The following is a 7,269-nucleotide window of genomic DNA, read 5'->3' as shown; positions in this document are numbered from 1 at the left end:
TAATATGTTACATCAAGTACTCTATCACACACTTGGAAGAATACTGAAGGCAATTAATGTTAAACTGCATTTACTTATTTTAGTTAGGTTTTAAAATACTGTAACATACATGTAAATAAATCATCGCAACTAAAGAGGCAAATTGCTCCACCAGATGTTCATCTTAGGAAATATTCTCTGGCTTTGGTGTCGAGTAGATGATGTATTAGTGAGCATTACTATACTGTCTTCAGGGGAATGGCGAGGATTATTTTTGTTTCTGTTTAATAAATGTATTAGATATAAGAAATATGTATTACATATAAGTGTACAGAAATAGCATAATATAACCATATTAATTAAATTACAACATAAAATAAGGCCCTTTAGCAGAAACTATAACACAATAAAGCTAGCCATTTTTGCAGTAATGGTGAATATTGACTGGTGAACTACCATACCACCATAAATACCAAGCGGCAGCAGCCTGCAAGTAACCAAGGGTGGCAAAACACCACTTTTGGAAACTTAAAGAGCTGAAATTCCGATTTTTTTATCAAAATTAGTGATGGGCAAATAAATTTGACAGACACGAATTTCCGACTAATTTCCGCATTTCACTGTAAACTAATTAATTCACGAAACTGCAGCGACAATTCACTGGCGGAAAAGTTGCATGCAAAAAAATTGTTGCGCAAAAACTTGTTGTACATTGACTTTAATGCATTTGGACTAAAAATGAATGTGTGGAAAAACTATGCAAGGGGGTGGCATCAACTTGCTTGTAACAAATAAATCTAACCTCTAACAAAAGTAAAGAGAAAATTATTTTTCCTTTTCTAAATGGGTTTCCACCTCCTCAATAAACAACTATAGGACGTTTTATTAGATCTCATAAACACTGCAGAATTCATGACAAGGGACACCTCAATTAACCTTTCTCTTTGAGCCATACCACTGAACCCTATCACGACTATGCTCTGCCACTCCTTACTGAAAACTTGAGTTTCACTTCCATAGTTGCCATTTAAGATCAGCATTATATCCACCACTAAGTTTTAGGCTGCCTCTATCTACAAAGAGGATGGCCCCCAAATCTGCTACGAGAAGGAGCTGCATCTCCCACCATGAGAGAAGTTCAGCAGCCCTGCTGTCGCCCTGAAGCTGTAGTGTGTCTATGATAGGAAATCCAAGTAGGCTGCACCTAGCACAAGCAGTAGTAGCATCTGTATCAATGAACCCACTGTGAAGTCACAGGGGAAAACCTCATTTCCTTAAATTTCCTGTGCAGTAGTGATGAGCGAATTTGTCCCATTTTGCTATGCCAAAATACAATTTTTTTGCTCCAAATGCACTAATGTCAATGGCGTTTTTTCTTAAGGCAACTTTTTTGTCCAAATGTATAAAAGTCAATGGGTGGTTTTTTTTGGCCTCAGTTTCACAAAAAAATTGCAGATGGTGAAATTTGGAATTTTGCTGCAATCCATAATCCATGGCTCCATAGCAATCCATAGCAATCTGGACAGCTGTTGCATAAAAGGCTAAATAACACAAATAACAAAACAAAAACCAATTGCAAATTGTCTCAGAATCACCGCTCAGAAGATAAGGCCAAGCAAGTATACTGAGGAATTAGTGTGTATATACTGAAGCTAATAACATTATATAAAAGAGAAAACTCTGCCTCATGTTTCTAGCTGCTCAGAAGATAAGGAAGTGAACTGCTTCTTCATTTGACATCACTTCCCTCTCTTTCTCCGCCCCCAGCCCTGCTTTCCCCTGCCTTTACTCAGTCCTTCTCACCCAATCACAGCTACATCTTATTCTGCCAATCTCTAAACATAAACCAGTATAATCTGACTGCTGGTCATTTGGATCCCTTGCCATGCAGAAACTTTTAATTGAGCTTAGTCTGATAATTCCAATATAGTTAAATAATTGTAAACACAATTTAGAATTTATTTACTTAGAATTGCTAGGGAAAATTTTTCCCCAAATAAAAGTGTTATTTTTCCCAATATTTACTTTTCTACACTGTCAATTTTAAGACAGTTATTTTCTGAATACGCCACAATACTCAACAAATGGGTCTTAAGGCTGAATGCTCTGTAAATATCAAAGCATCTTTCATATATTTTATTTTGACATATTGTATATTGATTTGTTCAGATTTTCAGTGCCTAAAGTGTAAAGATTTTCATTAATCTGAGCACGATGAAAGTGATAACATTATATTGATTAACAATTAAAAGTGATTTTTTTGGGGGGATGATTTACTGACCTTTGTATTTTTGCCCACACAAATTTCAATTAAACATGGTATTTTCTGAAACAGTTTTTCCATTTATGAGTGTTGAGTTCATTTCAAATTATCTTACAACTTATTTTCGCATGTGTGAGTTTTTGTATTATTAACTAAAGCAGTTGTCAACTTTTCCTCAGGGTTTTTTGCCTGAAAGCGTTTGTCTGCTCTAAAATGGTATAAATCATGACTTTTCCAGAAAGAATTTCATTGTACTTGTATACAAGTGATAACAATGCACAATCCTTTTTTCCAACAGAGGTGTCACCAAATACTTATGCGGGTTGTTAAAAAAATGTTTCCATTGAACATTTTTTCGATTAAAGGGATCCTGTCATCGGAAAACATGTTTTTTTTCAAAACGCATCAGTCAATAGTGTTATTCCAGCAGAATTCTGCACTGAAATCCATTTCTCAAAAAAGCAAACAGATTTTTTTATATTCTATTTATAAATCTGACATGGGGCTAGACATTTTGTAAATTTCCCTGCTGCCCCCAGTCATGTGACTTGTGCCTGCACTTTAGGAGAGAAATGCTTTCTGGCAGGCTGCTGTTTTTCCTTCTCAATGTAACTGAATGTGTCTCAGTGGGACATGGGTTTTTACTATTGAGAGCCGTTATCTTGTGTTAGGGAGCTGCTATCTGGTTACCTTCCCATTGTTCTTTTGTTTGGCTGCTAGGGGGAAAAAGGGAGGGGGGTGATATCACTTTAACTTGCAGTATAGCAGTAAAGAGTAATTGAAGTTTATCAGAGCACAAGTCACATGACTTGGGGCAGCTGGGAAATTGAGAAAATGTCTAGCCCCATGTCAAAATTGAATATAAAAAAACCTGTTTGCTCTTTTGAGAAATGGATTTCAGTGCAGAATTCTGCTGGAGCAGCACTATTAACTGATTCATTTTGAAAAAAAAATTTTTTCCCATGACAGTATCCCTTTAAGGACTTTTATTACATTTCACCACTAATGATTTTATTTACATGTTTCTCAACCTTACATTCATGCTGTGAATCTCAGACTGATTTTTCAGGACTAATTAGCTATTCAGTATGAGGCATCTATCTGGAATGCCCAATTGCCAAATAGCATGAATACAACTGTGTAGCAAGAATACATATCATACTGAAGGAGCACATTAATAAAACAGTTTTAAGTCAGGTATAAAAAAAATTAGCTATAAAATGTGCTCACATTGCATTGAATATTTAATACATATATTTGACACAGAGACCTATGTCAAATATTTCTTAAATATTCACTGCAATTTGAATACATATTATTGCTACAACAGTTCCTCTTAAGCACAAAACACAAGGCTATAAGGGCATGTTGATATTACATGGATAGTGATGGGAGAATTAATTTGCCAGGCGTGAATTCACAGCGAATTTGCGCGATTTGCCGTCGCTGAATAAATTCGCAAAACTGCATCGAAAATTCGTGGTAAAAAAAATGGACACTGGCGTCAAAAAACGGACACCAGCGTCAAAAACGAGACGCTGGCCCCGTTTCATGAATTTTTTGCTGTTTTGCAAAATAGACGCCCCAAATTCGCACCTCAATATACATGGAACGTCTGAACTCAGGCCCCAATGTTGTGTTGTACATACAGTAGAGTATCATTCAAAACAAGTGCAGCATGCTACATGAGTTGTGATTGTCTTGGGATGCTGCACCCATGCTTTCTGAGTAAATAATCTGTGCAATGTGACACCAAAATATGTGGAGTTCAGATAATGTTCTGCTTTTCAGTGAGATTCCTTCCCCAATTCATAATAAAAGTATTACGTTTGCCCAGGGGCAGTATCTCATAGCAACCGATAAGTTTTCTTTAAAACTAATGAATTCTGCTAATTGGTTGCTAAAGATGATTAGACATGTACCAGACTTTGCAGGTTTTATTATATTTTTCCATTTGCCTTTTAAATATTTGACCAGGGCAGTGTAAAGGCATCTAGCTGTTGAACCTACTCATTCCCACTTACCAATTCCTTGCCACTTACCTCCTTTATTTATACTCCCCAAGAATTACACTCACACAGTCCAGGGTGGATGTGAAAAGGCCACAGCTTTATTAACACAACAAGTTTAACAGGTTAAATAGTTAAATAACAACATTAAAAAAAACAACATTACCAACCCGGGAATGCTTGCCTACTCCGCTGGAGTGAACGGGCCTCCCCTGCCATGCCGGCCACCCCAGCTGCTGAGGTGGGCAAGTGAAAGCATAAGGAGGCCTCACTCCAAACTCCTACCTCCTGGGACCATAGCACAACATACCTACTGTATCTGTTTTTCCATGGAAATATTTTGGGAGACAGTTTGATTGCAATGCACTGGAAACAACAAGGCTTTGTGAACATTCTTTACTTCAACATAGTTACCCTAAACACACACATATAACTGCATCGAATGTACATTCAGGGGGTTCAGACAAAGTGCTTATAGTTACATAGTTAAGTTGGGTTTAAAAAGACTAAGTCCATCAAGTTCAACCCCTCCCTATGTGCACTTATATACACGTACTTACTGAATACTGACCTATCTATACACTCACATATACAGTATATATAAAGTTTAAATACCAATATCTATACTAATTGTAGATTTTAGTATAACAATAGCCTTTGATATTATGCTTGTTCAAGAAATCAAATAGAATCTGCCATCACAACATCACCCAGAAGGGCATTCTACAATCTCACTGCACTTATGACAATGTATTGGTGAGAAAATAAATTACAAACTCTTTGTACCTCAACTGGTACATTGATTAATGGACATAGGTTCCTAACCAGATTGTCCTGCATATCTGGTTCGCCAATTGCTCAGAAAATTTCTGATATCCATGCTGGAAAGCTTATAGTCACAGGACCCTTTGCATAGATCATTAACCAATGCAATTGTCACACAAACAATTATATCTTCATGGCAGCAGGGTGGCCATAGGCATAGAAGACACAGATGCATGCTGCATAAATGTAATAGCTAATTAGCTGTATACATAGTTGGTTTGGGGCAAGTGCTTATCCATGCAGCTGTCTCAGGCTTCTGGCTTGACTTTAATACTAATCGCCCATACACAAAGAAGTGCTACATGAGACACAAGTTGGCAGTAGTAGAGAGGGCAGCAATAGCATCTATTAAACTGCCCTGTATTAAACATGAAGGTCAGAAATGTTGGATGATCCAATAGCAAAAAATATCTACTTTATATATTAAAAGGATCCTGTCATCGGAAAACATGTTATTTTCAAAATGCATCAGTTAATAGTGCTGCTCCAGCAGAATTCTGCACTGAAATCCATTTCTCAAAAGAACAAACAGATTTTTTTTATATTCAATTTTGAAATCTGACATGGGGCTAGACATTTTATCAATTTCCCAGCTGCCCCTGGTCATGTGACTTGTGCCTGCACTTTAGGAAAGAAATGCTTTCTGGCAGGCTGCTATTTTTCCTTCTCAATGTAACTGAATGTGTCTCAGTGAGACATGGGTTTTTACTATTGAGTGTTGTTCTTAGATCTACCAGGGAGCTGTTATCTTGTGTTAGGTGACTGCTATCTGGTTACCTTCCCGTTGTTCTGTTGTTTGGCTGCTGGGGGGGGAGGGAGGGGGTGATATCACTCCAACTTGCAGTACAGCAGTAAAGAGTGATTGAATTTTATCAGAGCACAAGTCAGGTCAAAGTGTGCAGGTCAATGACTTGAATACCTTGCTGAAAAATGCTTGACAGCCTTGATGAGAGATTGTTTTGCTCTCCATTCATAAACAAGCCCAAATATTTGTAGCCAATTTAGCAATTCCAATAAAACCATACTCGGTGCATGTTCTGTTTCTTCATTCCAGACACTATATTAACCAGTAATTATTATTCTACATTCTAAGTTATTTTCATAGTTCAGTGACAATCTGTAATATGCATATCCCCCAAAGCTTAAACATATCTGTTTACAGTAACAGCATGTATAAATAGATCATATAGAGTAAAGTAACTGTCATTATGCTGCTTCATAAATAGCAAGACATATTTTTCCTTTCTTTTCTAGGGACAAAATAGCTTTTTTAATAGCCTACATTTTTTCAGTGATCTCAGTTCTTAAAGGTTATAGCTTTACAGCCTTGATACCCTGTGTTAAGGATTTTCTCAGTACCTGTTTCCATGGCTGCAGTTTTACACCTCAGACTGTAAAGATAGCTGCTGTATGCCGTATCCTGCCTAAAAGAGCAAAACTAGGTGGAACTGATACTGAGATTATTTAACAGTCTATTTGCTAGTCTGGAGTGAAAATCTCTTATAGATGCTAGATATGAAGTGCAGCAAAGGATAAATAAAGGTAGGCTAAATGTTAAAAGGCATAATTAAGTTACCAATTTAGTTACCACAAGCACTTTTATTTTGATATGCTTCAGAAGTAAAACAACATGAAACATGCAATAAGGGCTGGTGCACTATACATGGAACATGAACAGTAGATTAGCCCTCTGACAATAAAAAACACCATTATATATGTCTCATATCCTCATCTATTTTTGCAGAAGGGGCTGACTGCAGTTAAACTAAATAACAGCTACAAAAAAGTATAATTCTATATACAGGTTATGTTTATTACTATGCAATATACTTGGGACCCAGGCTTTTTTAGATATATGGGTAGTGATGAGTGAATCTGTCCCATTTTGCTTTGTTGGCAATGTAGTGAAAATTTGCAAAATACATTGACATCAATGGATGCTACACATCTATGCCTTACAATAAAATGTGTTCATCACTTAGAGGGTTATTTGTAAAAATCTGAGATTTTCTTACTATTTTCTGAAAACCTCTGGGACCAAACCCCCACAGACTCCCCCCCCCCCTATTTATCAATACATTTTCACAAAAATTTCTTGTGCTGGAAAAGACTTGATAAAATCATGTAAAAATCCAAATTGTACGTATTTTTTCCGATTTGTTGCCCAAAACTGTGACTTATTTGGATTTGACG

The sequence above is a fragment of the Xenopus laevis genome, chromosome 3S (genome assembly GCF_017654675.1).
Source record: "Xenopus laevis strain J_2021 chromosome 3S, Xenopus_laevis_v10.1, whole genome shotgun sequence".
Lineage (NCBI taxonomy): Eukaryota > Metazoa > Chordata > Amphibia > Anura > Pipidae > Xenopus > Xenopus laevis.
This window is presented reverse-complemented; position numbering follows the sequence as displayed.